This window comes from Eleginops maclovinus, chromosome 23 (assembly GCF_036324505.1).
Source record: "Eleginops maclovinus isolate JMC-PN-2008 ecotype Puerto Natales chromosome 23, JC_Emac_rtc_rv5, whole genome shotgun sequence".
Classification (NCBI taxonomy): domain Eukaryota; kingdom Metazoa; phylum Chordata; class Actinopteri; order Perciformes; family Eleginopidae; genus Eleginops; species Eleginops maclovinus.
This window is the reverse complement of record NC_086371.1, coordinates 4,462,445-4,477,618: the sequence shown is the minus strand read 5'-3', so window position 1 is coordinate 4,477,618 and position 15,174 is coordinate 4,462,445.

Below are 15,174 nucleotides of genomic sequence, written 5' to 3'. Positions count from 1 at the left end.
CTGCCTAACAAGAAGGCTTGATCCTGACAACCACACTGCACTTTAATAATCCCTGTAACACAACTGGGGTATAATGTCATTTAAAGCATGACTAATTTAGCCATGTCCGCCTCAAGGGAGGGGAAATCACAGCAGAAATTGGGCAAATAATAATTATCGAGGAAGATCATTTAATGGTTTCTTCACTAATATGATGCTTTGTTTCCATTTGATCGAGTAAGGCTTACATTAGCTGCTGCTAACCAACGATAAAGGTTTCTCCTGAAAGTTCAAAACCAAAGCACCTGACAACTGATTTAAAGAAGGCAGGATGATAAACAGCAATTACCACGCCGACTGTGATACAGCCAGCATTGTGGAGTCACTCATCGCCTCTTAAGCACATGTTTGTGACAAACTTCTCGGAGCATGACTGTAAATCCACCACTGAGGGGAGAGCGCTGTAGCGGGGTTGAGGTGGCCACCTGTGACTCACCAGGAGGCAAAAATGTATCTCTGCTCATGGCAAAAAGGGAAGATACAGTATTTTCTAAAGAGGAATTTATCATGTATGAGTCCGAAGAATAGGGAAATAAATAACAAATGGCTTCAGGCCAAATTTGGGATGTTTCAGCCATGCACTTGTCTGGACAACCAGTCACATTGGCAGCTGGCCAATCAGGAGTCAGAGGGAAAGATTTATTTTAGAAATGTAAACTTATTTATGGCACAAAAGAAAACCCACTGGACCAAAAAAACTCTTTTCATACATGAAATCTGACTGACAAAAGGGATTTAAAAGGACCTAAATGGAAGGACTGCATTGCCTTTGTCTTGCACTGTCTCCTCTGAGAACCTGATTGTTTACTTTGTTTATCCATATCCATCACTGTTTAGTTTTTAAGCTGCTGAAGGGTTTTGCACCACATCCACAGGTAGAACAACCATCATTTGGAGAACAGAATAAAGTGAAATTAAGTCTCATACAAGGTGCTAACAAAACACTTCATCTGTAGGACACTATGTAGAGGTTATAGATTGGTTTATTTGTCTTTTTTCAAACCAAACAAGCAAAGTATTTTAAGTGGTTGACTTTGTATTATTCAAAGTAATTGGAACTATATTCTGTCAATGCTTTGGACACCACAAAGTCGGTTCAATTCACCAATTGTAAGGGTGTGGTGTTACAACCTCTCAAAATAGGACAACTTTAATACACACTATATGCAGTGGAAGATACTGTTGGAATAAAATTGAGGAAAACAAATCTATATTTTCTTTACATATGTGAGAACTGACCCTTTGAAAAAGGAAGAGGGTTCAGATGTGGATTGAAAACTACATTTTCACACCATCACTCAAAAAAGTTGGTGCTCCGACAAATTGCAAATTGCCCGCTGACACTATATGAAGAAGAAAAAAAGATAAAACAGCGAGAATCAATCAAAAGCAGTATGCTGCTGGTCGAGCATGACAAGAGTGAGCTTTATGAATGGGGAGAGCTGTTTCACAGTCCAGTTTCTGAGGCTCGGTGGAAGGAGGAGGGGGGGGGGGCAGCCACTCAAGAGTTGGGATAAGGTTACCCACAGAGATTAGCTGACAAGAGTGAGGGAGTGAGAAAAACAAGCAAGCAAGTTAAAGGTCTTAGTTTACCTGGCCTGCTGTGCTTGGCAGCCAATGAAAGTGCTCTGAAACCACAGATTCTGCGACGATCCTCAGCAGCCACATTTGCCAATTCTGTTAAAATTTCATGAATACAAATTTGGTGCTACAGAGTGGCGAATGATGTTATTTCGACGACTCCCAGACTCCTTTCAAGTCTTTGAATTTGAACCTCGCCGCGTCCCCGTGCAGCTATGCGTGTCTGTCCGCAGCGACGGGACTGTGGGAATGTCACCGAGGATATCTCATTGAAGCTAAAGGAGGAGGCATCTGAAGGCGGGCGAGCGCTCAGCGGTTCAAAGGGTCCTAGCAGGCATTTAGGGCTCCACAAAAGAACTTGGCAGATCAGTAAGTGAAGCCCAATGTACTACATTAGTGTCAGGACCCCCTCCGCGTCCCTCCCACTTTGCACTTTCATCTCTGACACGGACATATTGACTTAAAGGAAAGGAGGGGTGCCAGGGCCCACCGAGGAGGGGTGGGTAGTTGTGGTGGGTGTCAGGGGGGGGGTATATGTGTCCCATTCAGATCTCAAGGTGAGGCGATTGATGCCGAGGGGTGACCACTGACTCATATAAGCCACCCAGAAGCCTTTTTCTTTAACTAGAAGTCACAGGCCGACAAGCGTGTGAGACCCAAGCGGGACGGCCCTCTTCCTCTCATCTCACTGAAATCAGCCTCACCCCATTAGTATATGCGAACCCCACCCCAACCCCCCCTCTCCAAACACACACCCACATCCCTTTTCACACTGTGGGCGATGCCCTTCTGCGGGGCTACTGAAGTCCAACGGTTAACGTGGGTTTGGGTCGTAACGGGGTCGCGACACCTTGACATTGCAGAGGGTGACAGAGAGAGGAGCCAGAGGAAGGAGGGTGGGGGGTGGGGAGGAAGCTATCGCCTGCTACCTCGGAGACCTTTCAAGTCTTACCTAAAGGAGAGGGAGGAGGAAACAAAAAAAAAGCGGGAAGTGTTTTAGTAATTTGTCCCCCGTCACAGGTTGTTTGCATGGAGTCATTAAGGGCCATTTAGGTTCTGCCTTGAAGGAGAATTTGGGTGCGGGTTGCTCTTTGGGAGAGAGGCCGTGGGAGTGAAGGGTGAAAATTAAAGCGTCGCACTTCAACAAATCATCTCTGTAAGCACCACGGTACATGCAGAACATATGACTGTTTCCATTGACTTCAGTTGCCTGTTTGACATTAATGATGATTTGCTCCATGTCGTCCAGCGGGGAGTTGAAAGTTGTTGCTCTCTTGTTGCTAGTTGCTAACACGTGAAACAACTTTATGTGACTACACGAGTTTGGAAGACATCACTAAACTATTCTCGCTTGGATGAGATCTTTGGCCATTGTTCAGTACAGAGTAACTGCCAAAATGTGTCACAGCGCTACAATTGAATAACAATCAGCCGACAGACCCCCTGAGTTTTAGGATTTTGGCCTGCGGTTGACAGATAAATATCAGATCTCCTGGATGAGCAGAGGTAATCGAAAAGTCTTGTTTCGCTTCTCGGACTCGTGCCTTAATGACATAATAAGCCTTCAGAGCGGGGTGGACTGGTGGTGAAAGTTTGGGAAGTCAAATGATGTAAGTGTTCTTTGTCAGCTCTTTTTTTTTTCCTCCCTGAATTGAACAACCCCATAATTGTTTTCTAGGACTGCTGTAATTACCAAATTAAGGGGCTGATTGTTTTGTAACGTGGCATAAAATTGCTTTGAGACTCACAAACTGGCCAGAGGTTTTGACTCATTCACATGAAATGAGGTAGAAAGTAACCAAGTTAAGGCACTCAAGTTCTAAGACCATTTTATGCTTCTTTATAGTTCTACTCCAATACATTTAACAGGCAATCGTAGTACTTTTTACTCCACTACATTCATTCAACACTCATCCATATAATAACAGCTGATATGCTGATGCAGTGCGGTACAATATCATATAAAATTAAAACCAGTATTCTGAAAAGTATCACAAATTGGCTCCACATTGACAAACTACAACATAAAATGCCATGACAAAAAGAGTCATTCTGCATATAGAGTACTTTTACTTTTTACATTTAGCTGATAATACTTGTGTTGCGTAACATTTAGCATTGATGAATTTTACTCGAGTAAAAGATCTGAGTACTTCTTCCACCGCTGGTTATCATTAAACAGTTATTAAAAACACTTAACTGCCCTGCCCTGCATCTTCCAGCCTTGATGAATGGCAGTTTATAGATCTCATTAATGACACAAAGGCCCGTCGTAAATCAAAAATCAGCTTTGAAAAGGTGACACTTTAGAATCAAAAGGATGTCGAAGCCCACCAAGAGTGTGACCCGGACTCACCCACATGATTTGATGAGGACTTTGATTTTAAGTCATTACCTTCATGTTAGGGGTGAGAAGTACTAAGTGAGTGTTCAAAGGCGAAACCTGTCAGGCTAATGTTTATCTGATTACTGTGTGTCTGAGAAGCACTTCCTCAGGTGCAACTGGTCTGTTGTGGGGCTTATTGTGGCAACACACTGGTCTCATCTTGTGTAACTCATCAAATTCAATAATAACAATGTCATTTTGAAAATTGCAGAAGACATTGCATCGTTATAAAATTAATTATTCTATTTATTTATATTTTTTGGGAATAAATCCTACCATTTTCCCTTTTTGATTAAGGCAATCATGCTTTTAATTTAAGAAAAAGCAACTTCTTTGCATCTATATTATAGACTGTGTGTTTTTAGCTAATTGTTTCAATGAAAGAAGAGGAATTGCAAGATAATTTAGATTTTGCTGCAAATTAATGACTTCCTTTTTGTCAAAAACTGTCCAAACATGAGAACAAAGCCTCGGGACAAATGTAATGCCTCTCATTTGGACGGTTTCACTTTATTGTCGACTTCATTTTTGTAAGGTTTGCTTTCGGTTAATAATACACATTTGACACAAGGACCCACGTTTCTGTTTTACCCAGAGACAACCCCAATTGGGAGCAATACAAGGGGTCAGTAAGTCCACGATAAAACTCCCGATGCGCCCCCTTACAATTTAAGTTCAACAATAAGTCGCACTGGAGTGCAGCTGCCGCACACAAGTCCTTTTTTCCCAGTCACGAAAGGTCCCACAGCAGTTTTGAGTGGAGTCCCTCCTTGAGCTGCCTGTGCTCTGCTAAGCTAGCCTGAACCTGCAGTTCCACTCATCCTAATCGCTGAGCCCAATCCATTCCCCTGTCTAGCACCTCTTCAGAGGCCGCTCGCCCCTTTGTTCTGACAATACACAAACGACCATTCAAATGGAGGGACTCTGTAATCAGTGAAATACTAGCCTCTGGGCTTTGTAGAATAGAAGAAAAAAGGGAGGGAGCGAGAGAGAGCAACATAGAAAAAGAAGAGGGAGAGAGAAAATCCAACCATGACCAATCAACTCTAACTACCTGTCTGGCTTTTTAGCTGCAGATGTTATTTGGAATAGAGGGGAAAAAATGTGCCCGTTCCAGATGTAAGATGTACAAAGGGAAGGCAGGCTGGTACCTCCACCCACCAAGAAAAAGGCCCGACCCTTCCACACCCATCCAGCTTTTGATATGGCTGTTTCTGCTCTTGCATACGGCATTTTCTTTCAAAGAAATATACGGGGCATTGCGTCACCTTATGCTAAATTTAGACAGTGTGAGAGATAAAATAAAATATGATTGATGCAGTCTCACTGTCAAAGCATGCTGAGATCATAATGGATCACGTGGCGCTGAATTTCACCTGGAAATGTTTCTGGGGCATTTATTCCTGTAAAAAAAATAATCGTATAAATGGTTTGAAGAGGGTATCATCCATTCCTGGCAAAAACCAAACACTTTAAAAAAGGCTTTGTTTGAAATTCAGTCAATGTCTATTCATTCATAAACCCTGAAAAGTCAAATATGAGAACATTTTCCGTATATTGTTTATGTGTAATAACTGTAATAATAAGTTAGCTAGGTATTCCAACATCTTCCACCAACTTGGGTCTATGCACTTGTGAAGTGTAAGATGGCTTTTGCTTTGAACCTAGATTGCATAGGTTGCTTTGTTGCATTTGTGTACTAGGTTCACTTAGTTTCACCCTGGTCCACAATAAGCAAGGCAGGGCCTGTCAACAAAACTCACATGGGTCAGTGAGGGTTGTTTATTGTGCGAGGGCTGGTTACCTGTAAATAGGGTGTTGTCGTCTGCAAAGAAACACATTTTTCTTTTAATTGTTTGCATGAGATTTCAAATCAATATTGACTAAACCAATGAACCTTGAAATTGAGAATATTGAGGGGATTTTAAGAATTTCCCAGTGATCAATTTGCAAAAAAGACTAAACGTTGATGTTGTTTCCGTTATTTAACATCTTTAGACTACTCTGTCTGAGGATAACGGAACGATGTATGGTGCTGGAAATGTGAGTCTCCTAACCATATCTGGTAGGATAAATAAGTACATTAAGAAAATAAAAAAGGAGTAGCTAAGCTTATATAAAAGCAGTCAAACCAGTCCATCAGGTTGAAGCAAAATGCAGTGTTGGTAAAAAATGTGTTGTGGGTCAAGAAATGCATTAGCTCAACCAAAATCAAGTGTGGGAAGTTTTGCATTGCCAATTGTAAGTCATCCCTCCTCCGTACTCCTCTTGTGAAATCCATTTTTTAATGTGAACAACCGTCTACAGCCCTGCAGCGTTGCCTACCAGTGCAGGGGAGGAACACATGGTTGATCTATTGTGTCTGCGTTTTCTAGAGGCACTCAAAACTTATATAGGCTGAGACACTTGGCATGAAGTAATAATCCTATTGGTGCATTTCCTCCTACTTATGTGGAAAGGACATACAGTGACAATCGAATATTTGAAGTATACCTTTTTCTCAAATAAGGAATCTGAGTAGCATTTTTTGTTTGCTTTTATCTCTTATTGCACGTCACGCTTGTACCCAGACAGATAAAATGATAGAAAAGCACATTTTAGTGAGGTTAGTTCAAATGGAAGCGTTGTCTCTTGTTAAAACTTTGTAGAGAATAAAAGGGAAGCTGGAAGAGATGTTAAGTGAGACAACCTGCAAGGTGCATAACAGCCTCACAGAGCTCGGGGGCTAAAGTCATTACAAGATATCAGCTTTTTGAAGTTAGGAAACTGACAAATTACCTTGTTGAACCACACTGGTTTGAGTGAGGCTTGTCTGTCAAATCACGATAGAAGTGCCGCCTAGGGCTTCAACTGATCGTGGACAGATAAGTGTGAAAAAGATAAATGTGACTTCCGCTGAAATAAACTGGTAGATTACAATGGAAGTTACATTTAAACTTGTGGTCACCATCATGTAACTGTTTGTAAAATAAAGACAAACATGATACCCAGCATTTACCAGCAAGCAACAAGGGGTGAGATGACATTTGTTCTGGCAGCAACAAAAACGGGACATTCAAACAAGATAATGGATCCAAAAATACCCATTACATACCCTATTTCTTCATCCATTCATTCACTTCTCAAACCAAGTATTTAACCAGGTTTAAAACTGTTGGTTTTGTGTTCAATGTTGACTGAATCGGTTGTGCGACCTAAGACAAGAGGTGGGTCACGCTAGGATCAGAATTAAAGGTAAAGGCACACAACCAGGGTCACTACCAACTGAGAGGGACTAAATATCTCATTGGTTGCAAGGTGGAGGCAACCAGTCATGACAATTTTAGCCCTGTCACTACCTGAACCCTTCCTGGAGGGGATATTTACTATGGTCAAGTGTGAAAAAGCCAGCAGATTTGTTCAGTCCTTGCAGAAAGCTTTGTTTGAGCAATGTGAATCCAATAATTAGTCAGAACTGTTTTCATTAATTCATTATCACCACCTTTCTTGTATTCCATGATCCCTGTCCTGACTAAACACTTTACAGGCGGGTTTATTAATATAGCACATTTCAACACAAGGCAATTCAAAGGCATGTCAAACAAGCAAGACGTAGGATATTCAGAGTCAGCTCAGACATGTTTTCCCACCCTGCTACCTTACCCTGACCCTAATCCTAATGCAGAGCATTTGGATAGTGACCTCTGACAGAAAGAGAGACAGGATCCCCTGAGTATACTGGCTCTGCTCCTCCACAGTGGCCTTCTGGTGAGGTAACATCAAGTTCAGTACTTCTCTACTGAGAGCATCCAAGCAATGTCCTTTCTCACAAAACTGAGTCATATTACAGTTTGGTAGAAGTCCAGCGAGGCCAACCAAAAGTCCCCCTCAAACACGTATGACCCTATTAGTTCTTACTGCAGTCATGAGCCAGGACCTTTTGAAACCGTGCCTGGTGCATCTTGTACTGGACAAATGAAGTTCCAGAACTGGTTTTGCTCCATGTTTCACACTTACAGTAATTTGGCCTGACCACCACTGTGAAAGTAACTTACTAAGTCCCAAATCCAGTGGTCGCAGTGGCACAGCAAAGCCTCCGGTGGTGCCTGCAACCAGATTTGCAACCCGTCCAACACCCACACCTGATCAAAGGTCAGGAAAGCTTTTACAGGTTAGCAGCCACTTCTAGTTCCTTTGGGTTTACCCCGCCCTGGCCCCCCTCCTAAGCCTGACTGCAGAAGGGAGGCCAGGTTTCACTTTTTCTGAGCGAGTTTCACACCTAGCTTAAGAGCTGCTGTAGCCTCTTAGGACAATGGGATCAGGGTAAGAGGCTTCATGATGGCATTCTTTAAAAAGTAAGGTACCTTATTGATAATAAGGCATCTATTAATTACTAAAAGCAAGACAGAGGTTAAAAACTTCCTCGAGAATGCAGAGAAAATACAGTTTTGTAAGGTTTCATGAGTGTCCATTTTGAATCAGTCTTAGATGTTTGAGAATGGATAAATATAATGAAACAAAAATATATTGATTGACGTCTACCGTCCAAAGATTTCACGGTATAATTCTTTACAGCAAGGTAGACAGTTATCTAAAGGAAAAGGGAATTTACAAAAAAAAAAATGATAGTAATTACTGCAGAATCCTCAAAAGCTCTTGTGGTTTTATCATTTTGCTTGCAGAACATGAGGTATTGAGCTAGAATGTCTCCTTTCTAATTTCCCGTTTGGAGGCTTCAATGTGATTATTTGCGTGGGTTGTTTTCAAAGGTTTTCAGTCAAGTCTTTCAATGCATGGTACAAGTCAGAGTGATGGTTGCCAACCATGACATAGGGTCTAATGCAATTTGGCAATTTAGTTGAGATTTTGGAATACCAGAATATCTTTTAGGAAATCTGAGCTGTCATCATTAGTCATAGGCTTTGTGATTCCACCTTTACGGAACAGGTAACACAAATAACAACATGTTTTCCCACTAAATATCGACACGGATGTTTTTTAGGTCGCTACACATGGCAAGACAAATTGTATAAAACGTGGGAGATGAGGCCACAGAAGAACATTTAGTTGAGTTGTATTTAGCAACGACTAAGCCCTCGAACTCCCCCTGATCTGATCCTAACTCCGAGAAGCCTCTCCTCTATGTTGGAGGAAAAAAGGTTTGTGGGCAGAGGAATGCAGCTCACATCTTTGCCATAGCAGCCGAAGAGGTAATGCGCTCGCATGTTGGCGCTTGTCGAGGTGAGCGCACCTCCCTCTTCTGTATTAATAACCGCATGTCCTATTGCTGTACCAACTGGGCTGTGTTTTACTGGGCCAGGGTTTTTGCTTACGGGAAGGTAGATGCTGAACTCCCCCACCTCTTCCTCTAATTTACGCAATTACTTCCCCTGATGTCTGTTTCGTTGAAGTGCTCTCAATCCCTGAACAGCCCTCGCACCTCCACACCCTGTCATCCCCTACATGTTGACAATAGCAGCTAAAAAGATATGAAGGCAGCATTGGAGGGATTTGAACAATAGTGGAACAAGGACTTAATTCCCATATAAATAGATGATTAATAAGTAAAAATAGCTCGTAAATCCTGACAGGTAAAGAGTTGTCTGTTTTCCTGTTAAGGAACATGTTTACATAAGTGCATCAACCCGTGACAATTGACTTACACATAGAAGGAATTGTATTAAGATACAGTCAACTGTCAGAATCTTGCCGTGAAAGAGAAAATCACTGGTGATGACAATGATGGCTTCCTTTTCGTCTAATATAAACATACCAGCATGATCACTTTTTCCCCCTCAGGGCAAAGTCATTGTTCCATTTTGAAAGCTCTCTCTGAATGCTTGAAATGTTCCCTTGATATTTTTTCCCCTCTGTTCGTTTATTTGCTTGTATCCAGGTGATGTGCCAACCTGTCACATCAAGCACAGACGGCCTTATTTCCTCAGAGCAAAGGTCAAAACAATTGTCATGGTAGGGATGGGCGTCTACGTGTGTGTGTGTGGGGGGGGGGGGGGTAGGCGGACTAGTTTTAGTTTGATGGGTTACAAACTACCCGAGGGAACAGACACTTAAAAAAAACATGCTCACTCGAACATGCCTATGAGAGACGTTTGGACATATTTTCAGACATTTTCTGAGAGATCCAGGACTGTTTGAAGGATAGTAAAACGTTCCTTATCATTTTGAATTCCATAGTTTGGCTGCACAGAAATAATTCAATAAATCATTCGACTGTTTGTGTGTTAACTTAATTTTAGCTGGCTTGTTTGAAGACACAAACAGGCTCATTACATGTTATAATCTCACAGCACATGGCTGACAACGGGTATTTAAGTCCCTAAAATCCACGTTATCCTTCACTGCCACTTGGAGCCGCCAGAGTGCATATCCGACAACATTAAGAAACATTTTTCTACACATCTGCAGGTCCCATTTTGGCGGACAAATACTGGTATGCTTTCCAGCTTCACTCTTTCTCATAATAACACTTTTCACCTGTTACTGTACTGACCGCATGCCTTACCCGCAGAATTATTATATAGTATTAACACGTGTTAACAACACCTGTTGTCGTGAAGTGAGGGTTTTACAGACTTTCGGGTCGTGAGAAAAAAGAGGGCGGAAATGTACATACCTGCAGAGACATGACCTTACATTTCTTTCCACCAGAGATGAAAATATTGTCCTCAATTAGACTTCCTGCAGGTAAACCCTTTTTACAGAACTACCAATGCAGTAAAACAACACCCTAACAAAAAGAGCTCACACTCAAATAAACATATCACAACCAAAAGATTTATAAGGTGACATTACTTAAGAAAACACCGTAAGTACAGTAGGTTTAGTCTGACATCCAGCACTGCTTTTAGCTATCAAAACTGGAGTAGTAAAAATGCAGGCTGAGGCGTTGTGAGTGGAGTGTCAGTCTGACAGTAGTGTTAGCATTCCCCGAAGGCAGTTTAAAGAACAGTGTAGGATGAGGTTGCATAATCTCTGCCTCGGATTCATGGAAAAGAGGGCCTGGTCTTAAGGAAAGATATACTGACACTTCCAAGACGTCTGGGAGAAGCATGTGGAGTAATACTCCTGGCAGCAACACAGGTGATTGTATCAAATAGTAATGTGTGGCTTAATTGATACTAGTTGCTACAAGCCGTATTAACAAAAGGAGGTGAGGAAGAAGTGGTGACAAAACACGCCTGAATGTTATTATTAATTTTGAGAGCATGTTCCTTCAAGCACATGTGAATAGTGGGAATACATTGTCTATTTGTTTTAATTCAATTTATAAATTACAAAGCCGCAATGGTACATGACCTTTGACCCGGATACACGTTTATATAAACATGTTACAAATCGCATTATACAAAGTTTCGTGTTCCTTTAGTCTAGTTAGCTTTTTTCACATAAGCATATATCATCAGTCACTTTCATATCATTCTGTTCTGGTTTGTTTTGCATTGGGATAAACGTTTTAGCCAGACAATTATTTTAAGGGGCCCTATTCTTCTAATTTTCAGGTTCATGTTTAGATTGTGTGCCTGTTCTGGAACATGTCTCCATGCTTTAATGTCCAAAAAGCTCTTTATTTTTCTCATACTGCCTGTGCTGCAGCACCTCTTTTCACCCTCTGTCTAAAGCCAGAGCCCAGTCTGCCCTGATTGGTTAGCTGGCCGGCTCTGTTGTGATTCAGCCGCTTAGAGATGTCCCGCCCCTTAGCCTACAATGTGTTAGAGCGCTAGCCAGTAGAAGCGCGAGTGATGTCACTATGTTACAGAAGTAAACAAAGGAGTCCAATGGATGCGTTTCAGGCAGCGGGGGGAGTGTGTGGGAGAGAAACTCCCTCTGGGAAGGAACACAGGGATTTTACATGTATGAAAACAATATTTCTTCTCCTCTTTCCCCCCAGGAATGTTTTTGTGTGAGAGTATCTGGTTTGCGGTTGTTTCTGTGCCTAAACTTTTAGTAAAAATCACATGCAAATTATGTTTTGTTATTGCCTTAATCGCCCTTGAAGATTACAAATGATTCACTGTGGATGAAAGACTATTTAATCCACCCCCCCTCTGCACACACATACACATTATCCACGCTTTTAATAAGGCAGGTGGTTAAATGAGGCTATTTTATAAACAAACTGCACTTTAATCCCACATTCTTCATAGGGGGCATAAACACAGTCACAAACAAAACACACCTGTTCTAAGAGCACACACACACACACACACACACACACACACACACACACACACACACACACACACACACACACACACACACACACACACACACACACACACACACACACACACACACACACACACACACACACACACACACACACACACACACACACACACACACACACACACACACACACACACACACACACACACACACACACACACACACACACACACACACACACACACACACGAGGAAGAGATGGTCCTCAGATGGTGGCCTCTCTGGCTGAGAGCAGACTGTCCTGTCCCGTATCGTGTGACTGCAGGATTAGAGAAAAGGTCGATATTTCCCTAATGTTGTGTTTGGCTGCCACATGTACGACCCTGCTACCTTTCATCACTACTGCTCTGTCCCTCTGTGCTTTTACTGTTACACCAAGGCAGAATAAGAAGCACCATTACAGGGTCAGTTCATAAGAAGTACAAAAGAAACACATATTCTCTCACACAGCTTTTAGTACTTTTTATCCCTGAAATACACAGGCCAGAGAAACTGTGGCTCAGGAAGTAGATAGTCGTCCTATATCAAGAAGTCTTTGGTTAGATCCCAATCCTCAGCAGTCAGCATGTGTCCTTGGGCAAGATACTTAGCCCCAAATCGTAGCATGGCTAAACATGTGTAAATTTGGCCCAATTCCAATGTTTTCCGTCAGAGAAATCCAGATTGTTAACCATGGTTAGGAAAAGTTACGTGTTTTGGCGAAAGAGAGGAGAGTTCGTACCAAAGTTTGCCGCTGTATTTACATCCTACACGTTAAAAAAGTGAGCTTTAACGGTGGTTTAGTCTCAGAGTGGAAGTGTGTAGGGGTCGGTTTGGATTTGGGCCTACTTGTGAGCGTGACTCTCCCTGAGCAGGAGGCACCTCATGTGGCAGCCTCTGTGTGAATGTGTGAATCCTGACTTGTAAATGTAAAATACTTTACAAATGCAGTCACCAAAAGAAAATCATACTCTCCTCTTGTATGAAGACATGCACATAGTAGTATTTTCTCAAATAGAGTGAAACTCTGCAAGTCTCAAAACAGTTTTTTTTATTAATGCATCACTGAGGCCCACAGGTCAACTTGCAGGCCTATTATTCTTCATATATACCTGTGTGCGCTTTGTGTGTGTGTGTGATATTACCTCCAGGCTGGTTCAGTCAAACCCTAAACTGGAATTCGAATCAACCACAAAGGGGGGATTTCCACGTGCCTCTCAGACGTCTTGTTTGGATCATAAAATCATGCGTCATCCCGTGGCTGCATCCGCCTCACTTCCTCGCGGCTACGCGTTCAGCTGGCTGTGAAGTAATGAAGCTGACTCACACTTCAGGTAAACGCTTAATCAATTTTATATCATTAAGGAGTCTTTGAAGTCAACGCCTGGACTTCAGTGCCATCCAGTGGTGACATCAGACATGGGTGCTGATTGAAATTAAAGGGAAGGTTCACTGTTTTTCAAGTATGTCTTAAAATGATCTATACATTTAAATCAAAGACGGTTGCTTCAATGGTTTATCCACTTCATAGAGAGTGTGCTTTTTAACAGTTGTGTTGTGCTGCATTTACACTTCTCACCTGCTTGTAACTCTGTGAAGTGTAAGCACCAGAATAATGCAGTTATTTATCAAATAAACTGCAAAACACGAGCTTAAAACGGCATGAAATTTCACAAAATAGGTCAACGGCACATGTATCTTAAGTCTACCTAACCTAAGTGATAAGCAACCTTACCAGTCTGAGCTTAGGCTTTGCTTGCGTTGCATCTGTCATACAGGAGATAAAAAAGTGCTCAATAACCTCCGTTGGACTCGTGCTGAGTGAGCCTCCAAGTCATACATATTCAGCAGCCTGTCCACTCACATAGAGTGGACTGTTTCTTCTTTTGTCTCAGAAACACAGGTCAGCTGCTGTAATGATCCACCTCTGTTTAAAAAGGAGCAAAATAAAAGTGATGAAGTTACCCTGACTACAGACTGAAAACATAGCTGTGAAAACACTCACCTGATATCATTTCATTAATCTCGTTGATCAGGACATTAACTTAATGTGGAATACACAGAATACAGTATGTTGAGCACCTGTTTTCCCATAGTTACATCATTTAGAGGACTAATACTTTTCACATCGGTTAAACACTTGGAAACGTGACTCAAAACCAACTGGGATTCACTTTATTCAGCCAAATAAAAAAAAAGAAATCACTGGATGGATATTTCTCACAAACAATGATTAAACAAATAGCCACCGGGATCATTCATGCATTAACTAAATGGACAAAATGCACTTTCTTTCACATCCTTTAAACATCATCTACTCAAACCAATAGTACAGTGTATAACAATTTAATTGGCTTTGACATATGCAGTAATAATTATTTCTTGTCAATTCCTGAAACTGAAGAATCCTCTCACCACAGAGAGCTTTAACAGAGGGCAATAGAGAGGGGTTTAACCAATATAAACTCATGTATCAGAACTACTTTAATCTGATGCTACGATAGATATTCCCTACTAGTCAGAACATTTCAATACATTTTTGTAAAACAACCTCATGTTATTTCTAAAATAAAACCTGGTTATCAACACAGACTACACTCTCTTTGTCCTACAATACATTTAGGGTGATGGCTTCAAAATCACATAATAATAAAAAAGGACAACAGTAGGATTAAAGTGAAAGTAAAACAAAAAAAGGATAGTAATCCAAACATTTAAAAACACCACCTAATTAAAACACGTCAAATAAAGATCAGGAAAACAGATCCGAGCCGAAAACCAGCTTTTAGCAAAGGGCGGATTAATCATACACATAAAAATATATTTGTTCAGCTGCCATACTAGTAAATAAAACATAACGAAATTTATGTACAGGAAGAAGTCTGCTTAGTTTGAAGGGAAGAACGTAAAACAATGAATGAATCCTGGGGATCTCGCTGCTATTGAAAGATAATATATATACT